The sequence below is a fragment of the Vipera ursinii genome (genome assembly GCF_947247035.1).
Source record: "Vipera ursinii genome assembly, chromosome: 8".
NCBI classification, from domain to species: domain Eukaryota; kingdom Metazoa; phylum Chordata; class Lepidosauria; order Squamata; family Viperidae; genus Vipera; species Vipera ursinii.
In genome coordinates this window covers 5,131,117-5,154,573 of record NC_139519.1, presented here as the reverse complement: position 1 = coordinate 5,154,573, position 23,457 = coordinate 5,131,117, and the positions used below count along the sequence as shown (strand labels likewise).

General features: G+C 43.5%; 1 long non-coding RNA gene across 1 annotated transcript; it reads left to right on the top strand.

Annotated features, from left to right (window-relative positions):
* The first annotated feature begins 1,537 nt into the window (after nt 1–1,537).
* Nucleotides 1,538–4,434, top strand: LOC310643791. The gene is made up of 3 exons (XR_014493158.1): nt 1,538–1,795; nt 2,068–2,216; nt 4,245–4,434. It is a non-coding gene; the product is annotated as an uncharacterized lncRNA (long non-coding RNA).
* The last annotated feature ends 19,023 nt before the right edge of the window (nt 4,435–23,457 follow it).

Sequence of the window (23,457 nt, the reverse complement as noted above, 5' to 3'; positions counted from 1 at the left end):
GCTCCTCTGCTTGTCCCAAACCCTGAAACCCTTCTTGGAAGTAGCTACTCCGGTGCTTGGCCTCCTCCAACTTCGTGGCCCTGCCAATCCTTTAAGGATCCGACTGGCACACCCCACTTCCAACCTGCAGCTTCTGGCCTGGGTTGAACCAACACCCATAATAGCCAGCCAGGAGTTCCATGGACTGTGTTATATTTATAACCAAAGTAGTGTCAGACTCCGCAAGGAAGTGGGAAATCACCAGGGGGGGAGCAATGATCACACCATTGAGGTGCCATCTTGACTTTTTGGAATTTATACTAAGCCGACACAACCAGCGGGTCATTGCTGGTGCTTAAAGAGCCTTGGGATGAAATCAAATGCAAGATCTCCTTGCAGCCAAGAGATTGCAAAGCGCCAGAATTTTAAATCAAAAAGACAAGGAGCTGTTAATATTCATAGAATGTTATATTCATTCAACGTTTCTTTTTTCCCCATTAGAACAGTGTTTGTCAAACATGTTTGTTGAATGCAACAACTTTAAAACAAGTGAACTTCAACCACGCTGGCTGAGGAATTCTGGAAGTTGAACTCCACTTGTTTTAAAGTTGCCACATTTGAGAAACACTGCATTGGAATCCGAGATTCACTTAACACCTGTGTTACTGATGTAACTGCAGTGATTGACTTAACAACTGTGGCAAAAAAGGTTGTGATTTAATTTTTTTTAAATTTTTTAATTTTAATCCCATTTATATCCCGCCCTTCTCCGAAGACTCAGGGCAGCTTACAATTTAAGCACAAACCAATGTGCTTAGCAATTGTAAAATGGGGCAAAACTCACTTAATACCTCTCTTGCTTAAGAAGAGAAATTTTGAGTTCCGTTGTGGTCGTAAAGGTGAGGACTACCTGTAATTATGGACTCCAGCAGCATTTCAGCTATAGCTCAGGGGTAGGCCACCTTGGCTCTTTTATGACTCGTGGACTTCAACTCCCAGAATTCCTGAGCATGGCTGGCTCAGGAATTCTGGGAGCTGAAGTCCACGAGTCATAAAAGAGCCAAGGCTGCCTACCCGAGCTATACAAACAGGATTTAAAAAAAAACCAAAAAAAATCCACTTTACCGTTTGTCTCCCTTTGACCCATACTTCTAATCCACACTGTAAAACCTGGTTTATTTTCCTTCATGCAAGCTCCCTGGCCTGGCTGCACATGACTACATCTCCCAGAGTACGCCTGCACAATGTGGGACGGCCCTGGGCTGTGAAAAACACAAGAGCGTCAGCTTCTCAGGCTAAAAAAACAAAGAAGGGGAGGAGAGACGGCGGAGAAGAATTGAGGCCTGGAGCGTCATGTCTAGGAATAGAAACAGGAGCATTGCCAAGATATTACAGGGGATGAGTAATCCACTTAAGTCATTCCTCTAAACACCATTCCTTGTAAGAGAATTAAAATATCAGCTTACATCAGCGAGTGCAGCTCAGAGACTGGGCAAAAGGCTGCGCAGGCATTATGCTCAGCCTGGCTCTGAGTAAGAACAGGAGGGCAGGCGGAGAGGGAAATGCATGGATTGGCGTCCAAGCAACCCTGCCTGGCCACGCAAACATGGCTAGGAGAGCTGAGGGTGAAATTAGAAGCAGAGACAGCCAGGATGAGAGGCTAATATGAACCCCAGAAGTGGACCCAGCCTCATTTTAAAAGAACCATTTTCTTTTTTTTTTCTTTTTAGAATAGAATGGAGCTGGAAGGGACCTTGGAGGTCTTCTAGTCCAGCCCCCTGCTCAAGCAGGAGAACCTATATACCATCTCAGACAGGTGATTGTCTAGTCTCTTCTTAAAATTCTCCAGTGATGGAGCACCCACGATTTCTGGAGGCAGGTGGTTCCACTGATTAATTGTCCTCACTGTCAGGAAGTTTCTCCTTAGTTCTAGGTTGCTTCTCTCCATGATGAGTTTCCATCCGTTGCTTCTTGTCCTGCCTTCTGGTGCTTTGGTGAATAGCATGACCCCCCCCCCTCTTCCTTGTGGCAGCCCCTCAAATACTGGAAGGCTGCTATCATGTCTCCCTTATTTCTTCTTTTCTTTAGACTAGCCAGACCCAAATTCCGCAGCCGTTCTTCATACGTTTTGGTCTCCAGGCCTTGGATCATCTTAGCTGCTCTTCTCTGACCATTTTTTCCAAGGTCTCAACATCTTTTTTGTAGTATGGTGACCAAAATGGGCTGCAGTGTTCCAGGTATGGTTTTTTCATTCTCTTTATTAAGGAAGTTTTTTTAATACAGGTAGTCCTCGACTTACAACTATTTGTTTAGTGACCAAAGTTACAACGGAAGCACTGAAAAAAGTGACTTATGACCGCTTACGACCATTGCAGCATCCCTGTGGTCACGTGATCAAACTTTGGACGCTTGGCAACTGGCTCATATCTACGAAGGTGGAGCGTTCCTGGGATCCTGGGATCACCACTGGGAAGCCACAACCAGCTTCTAACAAGCAAAGTCAGTGGGGGAAGCCCAATTCACAGGGGTGGGCAACCTTGGCTCTTTTATGACTCGTGGACTTCAACTCCCAGAATTCCTGAGCCAGCATAGCTCAGGAAGTCCACGAGTCATAAAAGGTTGCCTACCCCTGGCTTAACCACTGCACAATTCCTTTAACAATTGCAGTGATTTCCTTAACGGTTGTGGCAAAAAAAAAGGCGGCGAAATGGGGCAAAAGTCACTTAACAACTGTCTTGCTTAGTAACAGAAATGTTGGGCTCAATTGTGCTGGTAAATTGAGGATTACCCTGTAAGATTTTTATTTTTATTTTAATTCCATTTATATCCCGCCCTTCTCCGAAGACTCAGGGCGGCTTACAAGCTTAGCAGTAGCCTTCATTCTATGTATATGCCTGCTTATTAGGGCTTTCACACACACACCCCAAGCGGCATTATTACAAAGTCAGCTTAATTGCCCCCAACAATCTGGGTCCTCGTTTTACCTACCTGGGAAGGATGAAAGGCTGAGTCAACCTTGAGCCTGGTGGGATGCGAACCTGCACTTTAGCCTCCAGGCCTCGCAGATGAAGAGCCTCCCAGTGGAAAGTCATTCTGGGGTTCCTTTAACGCAGAGGTAGGCCACCTCGGCTCTTTTATGACTCGTGGACTTCAACTCCCAGAATTCCTGAGCCAGCATGGGGGAACTATGGCCCCTTCATGACTTGCGGACTTCAGCTCCCAAAATTCCTGAGCCCACATGGCTCAGCTTGGAAATCTCTCCCTTTCCCTCAGCATGTCTGGCTCAGGAATGCTGGGTTGTTTTTTTTTTTAAAAAAAATCCCATTTATATCCCGCCCTTCTCCAAAGACTCAGGGTGGCTTACAATCTAAGCACAAATCAAATGTGCTTAGCAATAGCCTTCATTCTATGTATATGCCTGCTTGTTAGGGCTTTCATACACCCCCCCACAAGCGGCATTATTACAAAGTCAGCTTATTGCCCCCAACAATCTGGGTCCTCATTTTACCTACCTTGGAAGGATGGAAGGCTGAGTCAACCTTGAGCTTGGTGGGACTCGAACCTGCACTAATTGCAGGCAGCTGGTGTTACTTAAGGAGGCATTAGCCCACTGCTCCACCAAGGCTCTTTTAAGGCTCTTTTAAGATAAAAGCAGTGCAACTTTTAAGAGAAGAAATGAAAAGGATAAAAGAAAGAGAGTGAATGGGAAAGGAAAAAGAAAAAAAAGGTGGGGGAGGAATGATTGTAAAGAAGCTGGCGTTTTTTTTTTAACAGTGGTTATCAATGCAATTATATTTTTCAGAATTTCCCAGAATGCCGGAAATCGTGGGTTGAGCGAATTCAGTTTTGCTTATGGGAGGCTGAATTTTGCCAAGGAATTCTGTGCGGGATGTCTGAGAATACTTTTTTTAAGTTTAAACTTTTTGAAAGTAATTGAATGGGTGGAGGGAAGAAACCAATGTTTTTTATGTAATATTTTATTGATTTTTCTCGTTTTACAATTGGATATTTAAAAAGCAGTGAGATGACTGGGTTAATCAATAGTTCAATAGTGTACATAAATCTTTAGTATAAACATCAAATTTTTCTCTTTTTCCATTAATATCTGTTATCTCATATTGGGCTAGTACAATTCTTATTGTTGTCAACTAAATGAAGACATCTTTGTTACAGTTATCAATAATGTTTAGCTTATGCATATTTTGATTGCGTTTGCACTTACTCCTTGAATACAATCAATGTTCTGTTATTGCTTTTTTTTCCAGGCTGAATGTTATTTGAGACCATTCTCTTGATCTTATTTGCCCCCACCCGTGAAAAGTCTTCTCCAACTATTCTTGAATGGCAAGGACGTCCTGAAGATCCATTCCTTGGGCTACTTTGTTGCAAAAAAATCCAACGGACTGCGTACACAAAATATGTTAAACTACCAGTTTACAAACTATGATTGGGGAGGACGGATGTTTGTGGCACAACATGCCACATGAGGCCTCATTAAAACAGTGAACAGAAATCAACTTGTGTGCTATTTTTGTTAGAGAAATAGAAGTGTGTTCCCAAAAGAGTTATCTGTGATCAACTTAACCATGGTTTACTTTCAGTTACTTTTCAGCCTCTTCATTTCTACCTGAATTTCAGTCCTTGGCTGTCCTCCTGATCAGGATTATTAGCAGTAAGGCCCATGGGGGAAAGAGAGGTGTGTGCAAAAAGACCAAGATGACAATCGCAACTGTGTGAGATCAAAGCTGCACCCATTTTTTATGTGTGTTGTGGCTGCCATCTTTTTGGACCAATGTGCTGACGATACACAACTGTACATCTTCTTCATCAGGGATTCAAGTGATGTTGTGACTGCCCTTTCTTAGTGTTTGGAAGCTGTTAGGGTCTGGATTGGGGTGGGGGAGACACCAGGCTTCAGCTAAACCCTGGCAAGACGGAGTGACTCTGGGTGCAAGGGACCTCTGCATCGGGTTGTTCAGCATATTCAGTTCTGGACAGAGTTGCAGTACCCCAGATAGACCTGGTGCACAATTTGGGGGTTCTCCTGGACTTGTGACTCATGCTCAAAGAGCAGGTGGCAGTCATGACTAAGAGAGCCTTTGCACAACTTCACGTTGTGTTCCAGTTGCACACTTACCTAGATCATGAGGTCCTGCACATAGTCTGTAATGTATTGGGCCTTGTTTTGCTGAGTGTACCACTTGGGGTTTGAATGCTGGAAGGTTGCTTAAGCAAGGAGCTGGCTAACAGCTCCCAGCTCCTCAGACAACCCGTCTCCAGCGCTGCCATTGGCTGCCTCTAGGTCGGCAATAGGTTGCTTTAAACCTATTGGCTGCCACCTAGAGGCCAGGGTATAAATAGCTGCATTTGCAGCCCTGTTTCCCAGTTCAGTTCCTGCAAGCAAATAAAGAATGTTCCTGACTGAACTCACTCGCCTCGTCTCGAACCCTGTACACAACATAGTCATTCAGGCCCTGATCATCTCTTGGTTGGATTATTGCAACGTGCTCCACATGGGGCTACCCTTGAAGAGTATCTTGAAGTTACAGCTGGTGCAGAATGCAGTGGCACCCACAGTTATTGGGGGGTCCCTAGGGTGGTGCATAGAACACCACTGTTGCCTGAGCTACATTGTTTACCAGGTTGGTTCCGGGTCAATTCAAGGTGTTGGTTATTACTTTTAAAGCCCTTCATGGGATGGGTCCAGAAAAGCCATCTCACTCCAATGGGACTTGTCTTTCCCACTTGCTCCCATGAAAGAGGCCACCTTTGGATCGTGTATGCTAAGGAATTCTGACTGGTGGGGTGAAGAAGAGCCTTTCCTGCTGTGGCCCCAGTCTGGGGGACATCCTAGCATGGAGCTGAGAATGCCCTTTGGCTTTCTGAGAGCATGAAAACTTGATTTTGCCATTTGGCTTGGGATCCCAAGGGGGCATTCACCACCGCTGGAGGTGGTTGATATGGAATAAGAAGTCTTCATTCCTGTATCATCCATCTCTTCCTGATTTTTTTCATAGTTTTAAATTTTAAATTGTTCCTCTGTTTATATTTTTATGCTAGAAGTGGCCCACAGTTGCTTTATCGGGGTGATGGGCAGCATATAAATTTAATAAATAAATGCTCTCATTAGTTAGGTCAATGGGTTGCAGCCAGTTACATCATAACATCAGTGGCATAGCTAACATTTTCCACCCATTGGAGGATTTTTGATGGTGTCTGAAGAGGCCAAATAGCATCTTAAATCTTAAATCCCTTCCTTTTTTCCTTCCATCCTTCCTCTCTCTCTCTCTCTCTCTCTCTTTCTTTTCTTTTCTTTTCTTTCTTTCCCAAAATAGTGGAGACCAGCATTCAGCTCAAACCCTCAAAACTATGTTTAAAATCTGTTTTATTATCAAAAGTAACAATATATTCTGTCTTTATGGTGAACCTTTCATCAGCAATAGATTGAGCTCTTACTGTCTAACTTTAAACATTTTCTTTGTCCATTTATTGACACATTATTTCTGCATCAACTATTTTTTCACTTCGTAATTTTCTTCCCTATTTCTATATATATATATATATATATATATATATATATATATATATATATATATATATATATATATATTTCAAAATAGAAATAAAAAGTCAAGAATGTAGTTAGGGTACTTGATGAAACCCCACCCTTTTTGTATATGTGTCTCAGTTGCTATCTTGACATCCTGGAACACAACAGAACGTTGTTCAGAATGAATCACCCTCTGGGGGCTCTGTCTGTCCATCAGCAGATAATTCTCCAAAAACTGGACAGAATGGGACCAAATTTGGTGGTGTGGAAAAAACTGATAAAAGAAAGATCATGTTCAGGAATGGGCTGGATGAACCTCAAAGCTGGGAGGAAAAAAATTCCAGAAAAATTCTTCCATGAGCTGTTGGGTTCTCGCTAGTCTCTAAGCCAGACACGAGCCCAGAGATCTGGTTGATAAACAGCCCTCTCTTCCCCATTAGATAGCTGATCCCCACCCAGAGAATAAATTCATTAACCAGACTCTTGCTGGTTTTGCTTTTTTTTTTAGTGAAATCAGCCATGTCAACGGTCAGAGTAGGGTCAGATGGCAGGGGAAGATGGGCTTGGTTCCAGAAGCAGAGGGAAGTCAAAACAAATTTCAACCTCTGCTTGAAAAAAACGTAACTTCAAGGACCCCGGAGACAGAACCAAAACTGGTATGGTTCACATCTCACTCTAAGTTTCCTCTGTGTCTGTCTGTCTGTCTGTCTGTCTGTCTGTCTGTCTCTCTCTGTGTGTGTGTGTGTGTGTGTGTGTGTGTGTGTGTGTGTGTGTGTGAAAAAGTGTTGAAAATCAGACCTGTCCTTTTGGATCTCCTGCAATTGTCCCTGTCCATGGTGAGAGTAACGGTGTGTGTGTGTGTGTGTGTGTTGTCATTTGAACAGTGACACACACCAAAGACACAAGGGTATGAGCCAGACTCAGAGACTATCCTGCGATGCATATAACAAATGTTTTTACGGCTGGAAGCACAGCCAACCTTATTTCAGTATGACAGAAGTATCTGAATGACTAGAAGAATATGAAATGAATCCCCTCTTTTTTTTAGTTCAAGTCTTTTCGTTTTACAAAAATTAAAATGAAAGAAGGAGAAAGAGTTCAACTTAATATTGGAAAAAAAAAACAACTCCCAGCGTTCAATAAGGTGTGTTGGACTTTAAACTAGGAGAAAATCTGAAGTTTTGGGATTGTAGCAGAGCAGTTGGGGGGGGAGTTATTTATGTCTTACCATTACAGCAATCTACATGCACCCAAATCTTATCTGTCACTCAAACTTCCAATCTATTTGCCGCATCTCTGAATCAGCAGCCTGGCGTGCAGGCCCTCAGATAAAGTCTTTTGCTCCTTGATTTAATTCTGTTCCTTATTTTTTTTAAAGCAGTTCCTTATTTTTTTAAAGCAGTAACACTAATAAACCAACTTGAGTTGGAAAGAATCGGCAATGTATGAGGCATTGTTGGGTGAAGAACAAACCTGATATTCAGGGCATCTGCAAGGTGTGGTCAAAAAAGTCAAGATGGCAACAACAATGGTAGAATCGAAGGTCCACCCGTTCCCCGCTTGCACCAAGTCACAACAAAACCATAAATTGCACATTAACAACCAAGTGGAGTTTCAGTCACAGTGTTGTGGCCACCATCTTGACTTATTTGACCATGCCCTGCAGAGAACCCTGGGCTACTCTATTCAACGACAGGAAGAAATCGAGGCAGGATGATATCCTAGCTTGAAGAGGAAGGGGAAAGAATTCTGGGGAGGTATTAATTGATATTGCTCCATGGTGGATAGAGTAAGGCTGGGTATTATCTAAGGAGAACCATTTTGTCTTCACGGTGGATAGAGTAAGGCTGGGTATTATCTAAGGCAGGGCTAGGCAACCTTGGCTCTTTTATGACTCGTGGACTTCAACTCCCAGAATTCCTGAGCCAACCATGCTGAGGGGAAAGGGAGAGGTTTCCAAGCTGAGCCATGCTGGCTCAGGAATTCTGGGACTTGAAGTCCACAAGTCATAAAAGAGCCAAGGTTGCCTACCCATGATCTAAGGAGAACCATTTTGGCTACACATCCATTTGGAGAAGGAGATGAGAAGTAATCAAAAGATGTAATGAAATGTTGATAAGCAAGCGTTGTTAAGTGAGCAGTGTTTGATATTATGATCTTTTTTTTTTGGCACAGTTGTTAAGCAAATCGCTACAGTTCCCAAGGGAATCATGTGCTTGTTAAGCAAATCCAGCTTTCTCCATTGATCTGCTTGTTGGAAGCTGGCTGGGAAGGTCACAAATGGCAGTCACATGACCCTGGGATGCAGCAACTGTTGTAAATATATGCCAGGTGCCAAACACCCCAGTTTTGAGTATGTGACCATGAGGATGCTGCAACAGTGGTAAGCATGGGGACGAGTTGTAAGTCACATTTTTTCAGTGTTACAATTTCAAAAGGTGCTGTAGGAGGAGGTGCTGGGGATGGAGATAAAAGAGGGATCAGCCTAGAATCCCTGCATAGCCACAAGCAGACTAAGTCCGACATCCCTTGAATTTGTGGGCCTTTACCTAACTCTTAATTGGGATGCGGTGGCTCAGTGGTTAGGATGCTGAGCTTGTCGATCAGAAGGTCGGCAGTTTGGCGGGTCGAATCCCGAGTGCCGTGTAACAGAGTGAGCGCCTGTTACTCGTCCCAGCTTCTGCCAACCTAGCAGTTCGAAAGCACGTAAAAAATGCAAGTAGAAAAATAGGGACCACTACAGTGGGAAGGTAACAGCGTTCCGTGCGCCTTTGGCGTCTAGTCATGCCGGCCACATGACCACGGAGATGTCCTCGGACAAGCGCTGGCTCTTCGGCTTTGAAACGGAGATGAGCACCGGCCCCTAGAGTCGGAAACGACTAGCACGCATGTGCGGGGGAACCTTTACCTTTACCTTACCTAACTCTTAGCAGTTAGTTAGTTGAGAGGATTCTTGAGCATAGCAATAAATAAGTTTAATTGAACCTTTATGGGTGGACCTGATCTTTCATACTTAACAGTCGTTAAACAAATGGTTGTAAATCAAAGATCTGAAACCATTCCTTTAGATATCTTCCCCTTTCTTTCTTTTTCCTCTCATTATCCTTCACTTTTTCTTTTTATGCTTTCATAGATCTTGTTTCTATTTTTCTTTTACATTTCTGTAGTGTTCTAATCTTTCCTTACAATTTTCATTTAATAAAAATTGTATTTAAAAAAAGACACAATGGAAGTTCCAACAATTACACAGGCATATTCGTAGTGGCCCTTCCCAAAACAACGGTTGATGTGACCGAGGCTACATTGAGAGTGGCACGCCAGGCCACTGTTTGCTCAACCACATTTGACCATAATTGGTTGTGCTGATGCAACATGCTTGGCTGTTGTTTATAAATCACAGGGGCTGGATTGCTCAACAGGCTTAAAGTACAAACTCTCAGAGCTGATGATGGTTTAGCGCCCGTGTTTTCCCTTAAATCACAGCCACTTCGCATCAAACTGCTGTTTGAAACACCAGCGGGAGAAGCTGTCAAAAAAGACGAAACACCGCAGCAACGGGCAGCTGTATAAAATCTGTTGTCTTGGGTGCCTGCCGTTGGCAAATCCTCTTCTGGATTGTTTTTCTGCCTTTTTGCCACTGTGTGATTTATAGAAATGAGCTGATGAAGCTTTCTCAAGTTTTGGAAGCATAATATCACCTGCTTTGATTCATTGCGGGAAATAATTCGCTAGTCTTGGGTTAGTCATGGGAGAATAAAGCTGACAGCATGTTTACATTTGTGTTCTGATCGATATTGGCAGCAGGGCGGGTGGGGGGGGAGAGAGATCCTCCTTTGCCTAATTTTTATGCCTGCTGGACAACCATGAGAAACCAAATAGCCCTACCAAAAAAGAAAAAAAAACATCTCAGCAGTCCTAGCACCCCTCCTGTCAATATTTTGCTTTCGCTTCTCAAATTTCAAATAGCGGTTGTAATCAATTAGTGAATATCTGCAAAGAAAATTTCTCTTTCACTTTGACTCGGCATCCGAATTTGACTCAAAAGTTCTGGTAGGTGAAGAAAGCACGTTTGTGGGTATGGCGGCGGGGGGGGGGAGAAGGGGGGGCGCTTGCAGAGAGATAGGGTAAGTTCCTCGTGAAAACCAGGGTGACTCATATGGGTCCCTTCAATTTCAGTAAGGGGCCCAGAACAAAAGAGAGAAAAAGCGGAGAGAAGGTACCTATTTGCTCAGCTCGAAGTTTGACTTTGCTTTACCAGTTTGCTAGCAACGCATCTGGGAAGAGGAATTGGGCAGATCATTTAATGGCATGAAAAAAGAAAGTTGGCACCTGCTGTTTCTCGGAGTAGCAGGAAGAGCTGAAAGCAGAAAGATAAGCGATTTAGATGGGAGGATGGGGTACAAGTTGGCAATTTTATTTTTCTTTTTTTTTAAAAAAAAAGGTTCTTGATACTGTTCCTTAAGCAGGAGTTCAAAGCTCCTGTCCCTTAATCCAGGGGTCTCCAACCTTTGCAACTTTACCACTGGTGGACTTCAACTCCCAGAATTCCTCAGCCAGCCCTGCTGGCTGAGGAATTCTGGGAATTGAAGTCCACCAGTGGTAAAGTTGCAAAGGTTGGAGACTCCTGCCTTAATCCACCTAATCGCACAGCACTGAAAAAAAAAGAGGCCAGTGTTGATTCTGCAAATCAACCTACTGATTAAAGATCAGGGGTAGCTCGTCTTTTGTTTTTCAGCTGAAAAATCCATTCGGCAATTTCCCAGCATTTTGAGACTAGAAATTCAAACTCAGTCAACTTGTCTTTTCAATCCAGGACAGGGGATAAACGTCTCTCAGAAGTTCTGATCCCATGCACCAAAGTCTTGGGTTTCTCCTGAAAGGTTAAACGCGGCCCTCTTTTAGTACTTTTAGCAACCCTCCTGAGATTTCGACAAAGAGAGAAATAATGAATGGACAGAGGTTTTTTGCATAGGCGAACATCCTGGAAAGTTGGTTATAGTTCAATCAGACAATGTGGTTAATAAATGTTGAGGTTGCCCACTAATGCTGCTTGTTAGATAGCTACCCCACTTGTGGTCTAGACTGGGGATGGCTGGCACGCAGGAGCTCTAATTACCAGCATTATTGGAAAAAATGCAAAGTTTCCAACACAAGAATTGCAGCAAGTGCTCAGAAGCATGGGGCTGGAAGGGACCTTGGAGGTCTTCTAGACCAACCCCTGCTCAAGGCAAAAGACCCTATACTATCCTTGTCAAACGGTTGTCCAGTCTATTTTTGAAAACCTCCAGTGATGGAGCACCCACGACTTGAGAAGGCAAGCTATTCCATCCATTAATTGCTCTCAGATGATTTGTGCACTTTCAAAGGAGACACTTGTATACAGACAAGGAGGTCAAAGCAGCAACACACTCCTTTGGCTACATGCCCCCCCATAGGGTGGGGTTTTGACCAGGATGCCTCACCCACCATTTTTTCAATTTTGGACTCCCCTCCAGCCCAGCCAATGTTCATAGACAAACTGTTGTTCATTTCCTCCAGTTTTTTCAATGTACAGGTGGCCCTTGTTTAATGACCAGTCATTCAGCGACTGTTCAGTCGTATGATGGGGCTGAGCAAGAGGTGCTTGCAGACATTTCATTACCAAACTATATAATATCATCAGTGCTAGAAGGGAGTGGGGTTAACAGAGAGGAGGAGGAGGAGGAGGAGGAGGAGGATTGGTGGAGTCCTTGGTCTCTCTGAGCTTGGTTGGTTTCTTGCAGATGTTTCATTACCCAACTATGTAACAGCATCAGTGCTAGAAGGGAGTGGGGGTTTCCTGTTTATATACTAGTGGCTTGCCCTGTCAGTGTTGGTGGGACTGTTCTTGATGGTTCCTTGGTTAAGCTGTTGTTTGCCTATAATGAAAAATATTTCTTCTAAATAGGTAGTTCTTGTTCTGTGTTCTCACATTTGTACATATAACATACCATGCTGCATCTTACAGCTTTTGTTAGTGATGGCCATCTTGCCACTAGAGCTTCACACAAAAGTCACCAAAAATGATTCTGGTCACTTCTTTTCCTGAGATATGCTGTATTCAAATTAATATCCGTGACTCCTAAATTGCTAAGACCTTCAACCCTATCTCTGCATGGAAAGTGACGGCCTACTGCACAAGAGAAATACAAAATGGCGTGTTAGCGTGAGATAACTTCCACCTGCTCTATCATCTCAATTGTAGAGCTTAATCTCATTTTTTTGTGTGTGCGTTATTCGCTCATTTCTTGCCCATTTTATGCTGCTTTTCATGTAACGGCTTTTTTTAAAATAAATCTTGTTTTGCGTTTTTGTAACTGGGGTTTTTTGAGTCATGAAGGGGATTTTTTCAACAGTGTCAAGGGAATCTTAGATGTTCTTAAAAACAATTTGATAGAACACACTTATCAAAAATAACTTTATTTTTAATAACTTAAGCCCAGACAAGTTTCCTTATTACAGTAATAAGGCAAGAATTTGTAGTCACCGCAGTGAAGTATAATGCTGTTTTCTCCACCTTGTTGAAGCAAAAGCAAACAAAAAAATGTGACTGGAATTTGGAGTATATTGGAGAGATAGACACCCTGGCCATTTTGCACAACCTCCTGTGGACAAGGGGCCATTGAAACTGCAACTCACATCCTGCTTTACCGTATCTTCTATAAGGGCTCACAGACTCATCACATAAGAAAATACCCAGGAAATACTGATCTCTTTTATCAGATTGGCATGACGTAGTTTCTTTGAATGTGGCCATATTTTATTATACTGTATGCAAAATTCGGCAGACTCTCACTGCCAACAGTGAGGACCATTAACCAGTGGCATGGCTTGCCTTCAGAAGTTGTGGGTGCTCCATCACTCTAGATTTTTAAGAAAAACCTGAACAGTCACTTCTGAATGGCATAGGCCACAGGAGTAGGCAACCTTGGCTCTTTTATGACTCGTGGACTTCAGCTCCCAGAATTCCTGAGCCAGCCATGCTGAGGGGAAAGGGAGAGGTTTCCAAGCTGACCCAGGCTGGCTCAGGAATTCTGGGAGTTGAAGTCCACCAGTCATAAAAGAGCCAAGGTTGCCTACCCTGGCCTAGGCCTAGGCCGCTTTATGACTCGTGGACTTCAATTCCCAGAATTCCTGAGCCAGCCATGCTGAGGGGAAAGGGAGAGGTTTCCAAGCTGAGCCAATGTGGCTCAGGAATTCTGGGAGTTGAAGTTCACGAGTCATAAAAGAGCCAAGATTGCCTACCCCTGGCATAGGGTCTCCTGCTTGAGCAAGGGGTTCGACTAGAAGGCCTCCAAGGTCCCTCCAACTCTGTTATTTTATCTTCTATCTTCAGATATTATCTTATCTGCTTTTTTAAAATCATTATCATTATGTAATGCTGGTCTGTGACTGTAGTAAAAATTGATTCATTGATAGATGTTGCACCATTACCCACAGTCTCTCACAAGGGCGGTGGCATTCTACAATGATCATTTGAGAGCCACGCAACGTCGCTGCTGGCAATTAAGCATTATGGTCATCAAATCTCAGCAAGAATGAATGGGAAACTAAAAGAAGTCCAGATGGCAGTCAGAACCACATGTTCGGTGTTGCCACTTCGACTTTTTGACATACACACCCCATGATGCCCCTGCTGAAAGAGGCAATGCTTCCCGATTAAGCATCTCTGGTTATTGCTTTGTGAACCTTTGCAATATTTATCTATGAATGTTGCATTTGTCATTTATGAAATCCTGGACAGCGTCATCGAAGAGCTCAACTTCTAAATAACCCAGATTTGCACAATGCCTTGAATATCTTCCTCAATTTTGGTCCACCAGGGAGAAATTCCTGCAAACCATATCTAAAGTAAAATGCAAAGTTTTGTTTTATTTAATGTTCGGGAAAGGACTAGGGAAATTCTTATTCCAGGGAAAGTGGCTTATTTATGTCAAATGTAGTGAAGTGGTTAAGACACTGGGTAGAGATAAGGAGACCATCACCACAGGTGTCTGATGGGGCCCTGTCACCATTGCACAAACAAGGTAAATTTTATAATTTGCACAGCATGATGTCCCTAAGTTTGCATTTCTTCAGGATGAATAATCTTATTAGGTGAATTTGAGGTTGACACATTTGTTTTCCATCCAACCTCTTCCTCAGGGGCAACCATGGAAGCCACCTTGGAGTATCAAACAGAATATAAATGTTAGATTATGAGAAGACTAAGCAATCAGTAATCCCCTCATCCTAGTGGACAATGTCTCTCAACATCTAATGGTGTTTCTCAACCTTGGTCATTCTGGGAGTTGAAGTCCACATTTCTTCAAGTGGCCAAGGTTGAGAAATACTAACCTAGCAAATACAGAGCTCTACTTCCTTCTGCATGGTTTGCTAGCTCTTGACTCGGACCGGGGGGGGAGGGTGTATATAAAAGGTAAAGGTAAAGTTTCCCCCACACATGCGTGCTAGTCGTTTCCGACTCTAGGGGTCGGTGCTCATCTCCGTTTCAAAGCCGAAGAGATGTCCGAGGACGTCTCCGTGGTCATGTGGCCGGCATGACTAGACGCCAGAGGCGCACAGAACGCTGTTACCTTCCCACCGCAGTGGTCCCTATTTTTCTACTTGCATTTTTACGTGCTTTCGGACTGCTAGGTTGGCAGAAGCTGGGACGAGTAACAGGCGCTCACTTTGTTACGCGGCACTCGGGATTCGACCTGCCAAACTGCCGACCTTCTGGTCGACAAGCTCAGCGTCCTAACCCAGAGAGCCACCGCGTCACACAGACACACATACATACATACACACAGAGAGAGGGAGAATAAACAAACTTGCATTTTACATGCTTTCTAACTGCTAGGTTGGCAGAAGCTGGGACGAGTAACAGGCGCTCACTCTGTTACGTGGCACTCAGGATTCGACCCGCCAAACTGCCGACCATCTGATCAACAAGCTCAGTGTCCTAACCCACTGAGCCACCGCATCCCTAGGGTGTATATATACCTGCTTAATTTCTGCACACTCCCTGGTATTGAAGTTTAGAAGATAGACCCTATTAAAGAAACAACAACTCTCATTATCCCAAGAAAATGCTGAAGTGTAAATGGCTTTTGGACATTTTTTTTGTTTTACAGTGTACAACAAGCTCACAAGATCTGGCCTGGCAATATCACAAGCCGGGGCTTCTCTCCTTGCAAAACTAGAGCTTTCATTTTGATATTGGAAAGTACCGCACACTCATCTGGTTAGACACTTAAAAACCACAATTAAAATAGCTCCGGAAAGCCTGAGCACTTCTGGAAATGAACAAGTAAAAAAAAAAAAAGCCAACAACGAATGACTCACATCCTGACCTCTTTGACCCTGGTAGAGAGGCAGCAGCTGAACCAACGTTTGTTCTGCTAAGTTTGGTAATTGGGTTTAACCGAGATATCTCGGTTCCAGTCTGGATCTCTTTCGTTTGCACTGATTCCGGCAACAGCAATGAAAAAAGAAAAAAAAGTCAAGATGGCAAACGCAACCTCGTGTTCAAAGGCCGGCCCCTTTTTCATTTGCACGTCTCAAATGAGCCCTCGTGGGAGGCATCAAAATCTGAGAAGGTGAGGGCACATGTTTTCTATGTGTGCAATGACAATGCTTATAGAAAAGGGTCGGAGCTTAGAACATAGAATCATAGGGCTGAAAGGGACCTTGGAGGTCTTCTAGACCGACCCTCCCGCTTGAGCAGGAGACCCTATACCAGGGATTTTATTTATTATTTATTTTAATTCCATTTATATCCCGCCCTTCTCCGAAGACTCAGGGCGGCTTTACAAACTTAGCAGTATGTCAAACTGCCAGCCCGCGGGCCGGATGCATCATCACGAAACTGCGCCTATCCCATTGCCAGCAATGGCAAAAAAGTTGTGATACGTTGCGACACGTCACATGACGTTGCGAGTTTGACACCCCTGTCCAATCGCTTCTTTAAAACTTCCAGTGTTGGAGCATTCACAACTTCTGGAGGCAGGTTGTTCCAACTGATTAATTGTTCTCACTGTCAGAAAGTTTTTCCTTAGTTCTAGGTTGCTTCACTCCTTGGTTAGTTTCCATCTGTTACTTCTTGTCCTGCCTTCAGGTGCTTTGGAGAACAGCTTGACTCTCTCTTCTTTGTGGCAGCCCCTCAGATATTGGAAGAATGCTATCATGTCACTCTTAGTCCTTCTTTTCTTCAAACTAGACATCCCCAATTCCAGCAGTCGTTCTTTATATGTTTTAGCCTCCAGTCCCCTGATCATCTTGGTTGCTGTTTTCTGTACTGCTTCTCAAGTCTCAACATATTTTTTGCATCATGGTGACCAGAACTCCATCAGGCTGGGTATTCAAAGACCTTGCTACCCACAACTGCTGGTTGTGCACCAATTGTGCCCTTATCTGGATTGTGAGCCACTGCACACAGTCAGTCACCCCCTTGTCATTTCTCAGTTGGATTACTGAAATTAACTCTACATGGAGCTACCCTTGAAGAGTATTTGGAAGCTACATCTGATGCAGAATGCAGTGGCACGCACGGTTCTGGGAGCCCCTAATATAACATTAGCATTTAGACTTATATACCACTTCATAATACTTTATGGCACTCTAAGCAGTTTACAAAGTCAGCATATTGCCCCAACAATCTGGGTTCTCATTTTACCAACCCCGGAAGCAGTGGTGGGATTCAGCTGGTTCACACCACTTTGGCAGAACCGATAGCTAATTTTTTGTTGCCCAGGCCCAGAATGGACTTCCAGAAGCGGCATCCAAACACAGAACCAGTTGTTCACATGTTTGAATCCCACCACTGCCCGGAAGGATGGATGAATCAACCTTGAGCCGGTTAGTATTGAACTCCTGGCAATGGGCAGAGTCCACATGCAATACTGCATTCTAACCACTGCACAACCACAGCTCTTAACACTACGTATGTCACCACTGTTGCACAAGCTGCTTTGGTTACTAGTTTTCTACCAGGTCTAATTCAAGGCGTTGGTCATTATTTTTAAAGACCTTCATGGCATGGGTCCAGAATAATATTGTTGGATACCAATCTCTTGAAATGATTTGATAGGTTTGGACAGGACACTTCCTGAAAAGTTTTTGGTGGAAAAAAGAAGGATATAGATTTAGGTCATAAAGAAAGGGTGACTCACCAGATCATCAGGTCATTGGATTGTGCAGCTGGAAAGCATCACAAGAGTCAACTTGTGTCATCCATTGATCCAGAGTTCACTGGGGCAAGCAGTGATGGGCACAATTTAGTATGTCCACATAACATGGCAAAAATGGGCAGCAAAAAATATAACAAATATAATAAATAAATAAATCACTGCTGCTTCGTGAATTGCAGTGTGGCCAGTTTGGTTTTTAAAGAAAGGTTCAAGGTGCCAGTCCCTAGCTATAATGCCCTATCTGACATAAGCCTGGTTTTCTTATGATCATCTGTTCCCATAGCACCTCCCCATCCAATTCAATTCAGCAAGGTTGCTATGCACCGGATTCCTTCAATTAAACATTGGGTCCCTGGAAACATGCCTTCTCTGTAGCAGTGCTTGCCCTCTGGAATGAGGTTCCCCCTGAGTTCTGGAATAGCCCCCATCCTCTTGGTATTTCAAAGGGGTTTGAAGACCTTGACTCAGCCCTTTGGTGAGGGAGACAGAGACCCCTTGTTTCATATTATTCACCATCATTTATCTTGTACTGATTTTATTATGATTTCTTTGTTTGCTGTGAGATGCCGAATTGTTGGAAAGTTGAGTGGCGTGCAAGTTTAATAAATTATCACCCTCATTGTTATCATCATTAGCATCTAACCAGTTCTGTGCAACAGGCATGAAAATCAATTAAACCATCCATAAGAAATGGCGGTCTACCTTTTTCAAAACCTTCAGAGATGGAGAACCAACATCTCCATAAAGGGAGGCTCTTCCATTGCTGGATGAATTTTACCATCTGGAATTTTTCCACGTAATTTCAAGGAAATCTAGCATTTGCAATTTATGCTCCTTCTTTCCGGTCTTCATTTCTGTAAACAGAGCGTCCAACGTTCTTGGACATCTTTCCTGCTACTTCCCTTTGAGCACGGTTGTCACTTTGCCCTTCCATCTTCCCTTTTCCAGACTGAACTTTGGGGAAAAAAATATCTGCCATGTTGCTTCCTCCTGTTTATGCAGAAGAAGACTTTGAGGCAAAGTTCCTGGGATGTGCGTAACGTGTCATCCTGAGTCAATCCATCGGTCGCTCTGGCTTAGTCCTATCTCCTTGCTTTTGGAGAGGGAGACTCCTTAGCCTTCTCAGTATGAGGATTATTTGGAAATCTTTGATTGTCAGAACTTGCTCTTAAACCTGCTAGACAGATGGATCTGCCTCAGAGAAGCGTAGCTTGCCTGTGGGACAGCTGATCACTGGTTCCAAAATTAAGTTTGGGAGATTATTTGGACTGATATAAGATTGTAATAAACATTTATCTATTTATGTATCAAAGCTTGGGAAATGGCCATCACTCCAGCAGTGGGGAAATTACACATAAGACAAAAATGTGCTTCTCAGGACAGATGGACAGTTTCTGCTGAGAGGGAAAACAGGATTAAAATAATCAAATTCTGAACACGTGCCAAGAGACAAACAAAGAAGAAGCTCTACATAAGCTTGATGTTTCATGATGACTAAGTAGGGCTGCTCGACTCATAATACAAGAGAATATTACGAGCAGCAAAACTTCATATTAAGGGAATGCAATTTACAAACTTTCTCAGTGTTGGAAACTGGCCATATAATGCAGTCTGAAGGCTGAAAGAGTGTAACCAGTGAATGTGTGGCTTAAGAATTCTTAGGGCAATCTGGAAAAAGCCACAGTGATGTCACTTGCCATTGGACAAATGATATTGTGATGCCAATGATATCAACTTGTCACTCTAAGGATGTAAAAACTGCCCTAGAGAAACACCTCCCTCCATATCACTTTAGTTGGGGAAATGAAGTAGAGAGCGATCATGTCAAGTGATGTGAAAGTTGGGGTGTCCGTAGGGTGGAATCAAGAAACTCAAATTGGCAGCCACAGAAATGCAGCACATTTTAAAATGGTCGGAGTTTCAATTGTTCCAATGTGGCTGCCATCTTGATTCATTTACCATACTCTTCTGGTGGGAAGTTAAAAGAAAGTCTTCTAGGAACTGGAATAGTTGGGCAGGATGTATGCCCCCAAAACTATCCTAACAGTAGTGACATAGAACAGGGCTTTTCAACCTTTTCACCCATTGTACCACTTTTAGGATATGGCAACATTCGAGTACCACCAATTGCCTATCAAGGTGTCAAAAACTTGTTGACACCCAACCCCCCAAAAAAGGAAAAAAAGTGATGAAGTGCAGGTAGTCCTCAACTTACATCAGTTTCCTTAATGACTGTTCGAAGTTACAATGGCACTGAAAAAAGTGCCCCCCAAGCCACAGCTGAGCAAGACACCTGCCTGCCCGCCTAGCGGTGCTCTTCCTCCTGTCCGAGGTTTTCATTGTTGTGAGCATTTCTGTTGAGGATTGGCAGCAGGGGTGGGGTGAGTGGGGTGCTTGGTTTTTATTTCCCCTGTCTGCTGGGTGGTTGCAGCAGGTTTTGGTCACTTCACATGACCCTGGGACACTGTGACCATCATAAATATGAATCAGTTGCCTGATTCATATTTATGATGACCATCATAAATATGAATCAGTTGCCAAGCATCTGAATGTAAATCATAAGACCCTGGAGATGCTGCAACATTCCAGCTGATCGGTGCTTCTTCTGTGCTCAGAAGTGCCAGGATCAGCGCCGAGCTCCAGCTGGAGCCTGGCGCTGATCCTGGGACTTCCACTGAGCCCCGACAGCCCCGAAGAAGCACTGATCCTGGCACTTCCGCTGAGCCCTGACAGCCCTGCAGCTCCAGCCATCCCTCACTCAGGCTTGTGCAGTGCTGCCACCGGTTCAGCTCATTCCCCTCCCCCACTACCACTTTTCTAGGATGGTTGTGTACCACCTTCCAGGTGCCAATATACCACAGGTGGTACCCATACCACTAGTTGAAAAGCCCTGACACAGAACATCTTTAATAGCATCCTCTGCCAGTAGAGGCCTGTTCTCATTTTGGCCTATCAATCGTCTAAAGCAGTGCTTTTCAACTTTCACAACTTGTGTGAACATCAACTACTAAAATACTCCAGCCAGCATGCTGTCTGGGGAATTCTGGGAGTTGAAGTCCACATGTCTTAAAGCATGGGGAATGTCAGTTCTGAAGTAAAGCAGGGCGGGGGTCTTCATTATGACCTTGCAACTGACATTTTCTCTCTCTTGAGTTTTTGGATGCTGATACACAATCTGAGTGTGCAGCAAAAAAACACTGCTTCCTATGGATTGGTCCAAACCTAGGGACCCCAGTAAAATATGCTCTTTTTATAAGATGAGGAAATGCACAGAGTTGCACCATGGTTTTCCTTCCATTTCTGTTAAGGCAGAGTGCAACTAAACAGATTTGAAGATACAGTTGTTCTGAGTCAGAGAAGACTTTGATGCCTTCTATTGTGTAGCAGGCTTTGAAGGCAATGACCAGACCGGCATTATACAAAAGTGTTTATTCAACCAAGATCAGAACTGTCAAACACTGGCAACATGCCTGCTATTTATACGTTTGGCCTCTAGGGTGTCAACCAAGCACAACGCTAGCTTGCTCCCGCTTAAACTTGAATCCTTTGAAGTTTCCCTCCAAAACTGTTGGAGGTACCCTAGTTTTACAGCACCATAATATCAGTATTAATACATAACACCTTCTAACCAATTTGGGAAAATAGAAATATTGACTTCATACCTCTCTAACCATCACCACACCTCCAGAACATCCTAGCCACTCATTCCCTCTACAAAGCCCATGGGATCAGGAAATGTGCTAAGTGTGTCCTATCGTTTAATTATGGTCTATTGAATGGACCAACTGTGGGCTCACCCAACTCGCAGAACCACAAACCGGTTTGCAAGTAACCATGTTTGGCTTCATGTAACACAAACAATGGGAACCAAGCAAAACACATTATGACTTATAGTTGGTACAATAGCATGAACTCAGGATCAATGCAATGCAAAAAATATTTAAGATGCAATGGCAATGCAAAAAATATTTAAGATACAAATATTAATGAAACCTGAAGCTTTTCTTTTAGGTAGGATGATGAGATCAATTGAAAAACAATTTGGGGTACTATTCCTACACACACACACACACACACACACACACACACGTAAAAGAGGAGGAGAATTTATTGCTTTTTTCTTTTCTTTCAGCACCCAGCCAGGGCGGATTCTACATGTTAAATTTAATTGATCACTTTTTCCTCCTTTTTTGTATACTATTTTTTTTTCTTTTTTTGTCGTGTATGTTTTTGCTTTGCTTCATTTTGTTTCTTTGTTTTACTGTTCTGTATTGTATTCTTCATGGTAAAACAATAAACATAATGAGAGATCAGCCTGGATCCTGATGACAGGGGTCAGAAGTGCAGAGAAGAACAACAAAGATGATCAGGGCTCTGCAGGCTAAATCTTACCATGAGGGCTTAAGGGAACTGGGTATGTCTAGCCTATTGAAGAGGAGGACTTGGAGTGATATGAGAGCTGTCTTTCAGTAGTTGAAAAGAGGGGGGGGTCAACTTATTCCCCCCAAAAGAGAGCTCTAATCTAGAACTAAGAAGAACTTTCTGACAGCCGAGAACAATTAATCAGTGGAACTGCTTGCCTTCAGAAGTTGTGGAGGCTCCATTGTGTGGCTTTCAAGAAGAGACTGGACAGTCACCTGTCTGAAATGTTATAGGTTTGCTGTTTGAGCAGGGGGTTGGACTAGAAGACCTCCAAGATCCCCAGCAATACTGGAAAAAGATTCGCTGGAGAATGCAACACATTCTGAAAGTTGTAATTCTATTGCAAGTTGAGATATTTTACCATTTATCTCTTAATTTTAAATACCCTTAATCCAACCTAGAACTAAACAGAAATTTCCTGTCAGTAAGAGCAATTAACCCAGACATGTCAAACTTGCAACGTCACGTGATGTCGCACAACATATTGGAGCCATTTTGCCATTGCCGGCAATGGGGTGGGTGCGGCTTCCAGATGACGTGTCCGGCCTGTGGGCCGGCAGTTTCACACCCCTGATAAATGGCTTGCCTTCAGAAGTTGTGGCTGCTCCATCACTGGAGGCTTTTAAGAAGAGACAGGACAGCACCTGTCTGAAATGGTATTGAGTCTCCTGCTTCAGTAGGGTTGGACTAGAATAGGGGTGTCAAACTGCCGGCCCACGGGCCAGACGCGTCACATGGAACCTGTGCCCACTCCATTGCTGGCAATGGCAAAACAGTCCCGCTACGTCGTGCAATGTCACATGACGTCACAATATTGACACATCTGGACTAGAAGATTTTCAATGACTCTTCCAACTCCGTAATTCTGTTGTTCAGGGACTGCAACTCCTCTCCATTTGCAGGGAGTGCCCCATTTGAATTTCTAGATAATATCTCGGACTGTATTCTTCTTCTTTAAACACCCTTTATTAAAATGTACTTCTTTTCCTCTGACAGTAATTGTTTCCCTCTAAGGAAGTGGTGACCAAAAGTGTACTCTGAATCTGAAAGTGTTGAGAAGAACACTGTAGTGACCATGACCACAGGGCAGGAAACTCACACTAGTAATCAACTAATAATATGCATTCTCTTGCCTTTTTTTTTTTCTTTTCTATTTTCCAACGTGATGTTTCTATAAAGAGGAACGTCTTTGGGCTAAACTAAGGCTGCGATTGAGGAACAATAGCGCTGAGTTTTGAAACTGCCTGTGTTACACCTTTTCCTTCCTCTGTGATCATGCTTTCCCACACATTTGATCCTAGAAATCTGGAAAGGAGC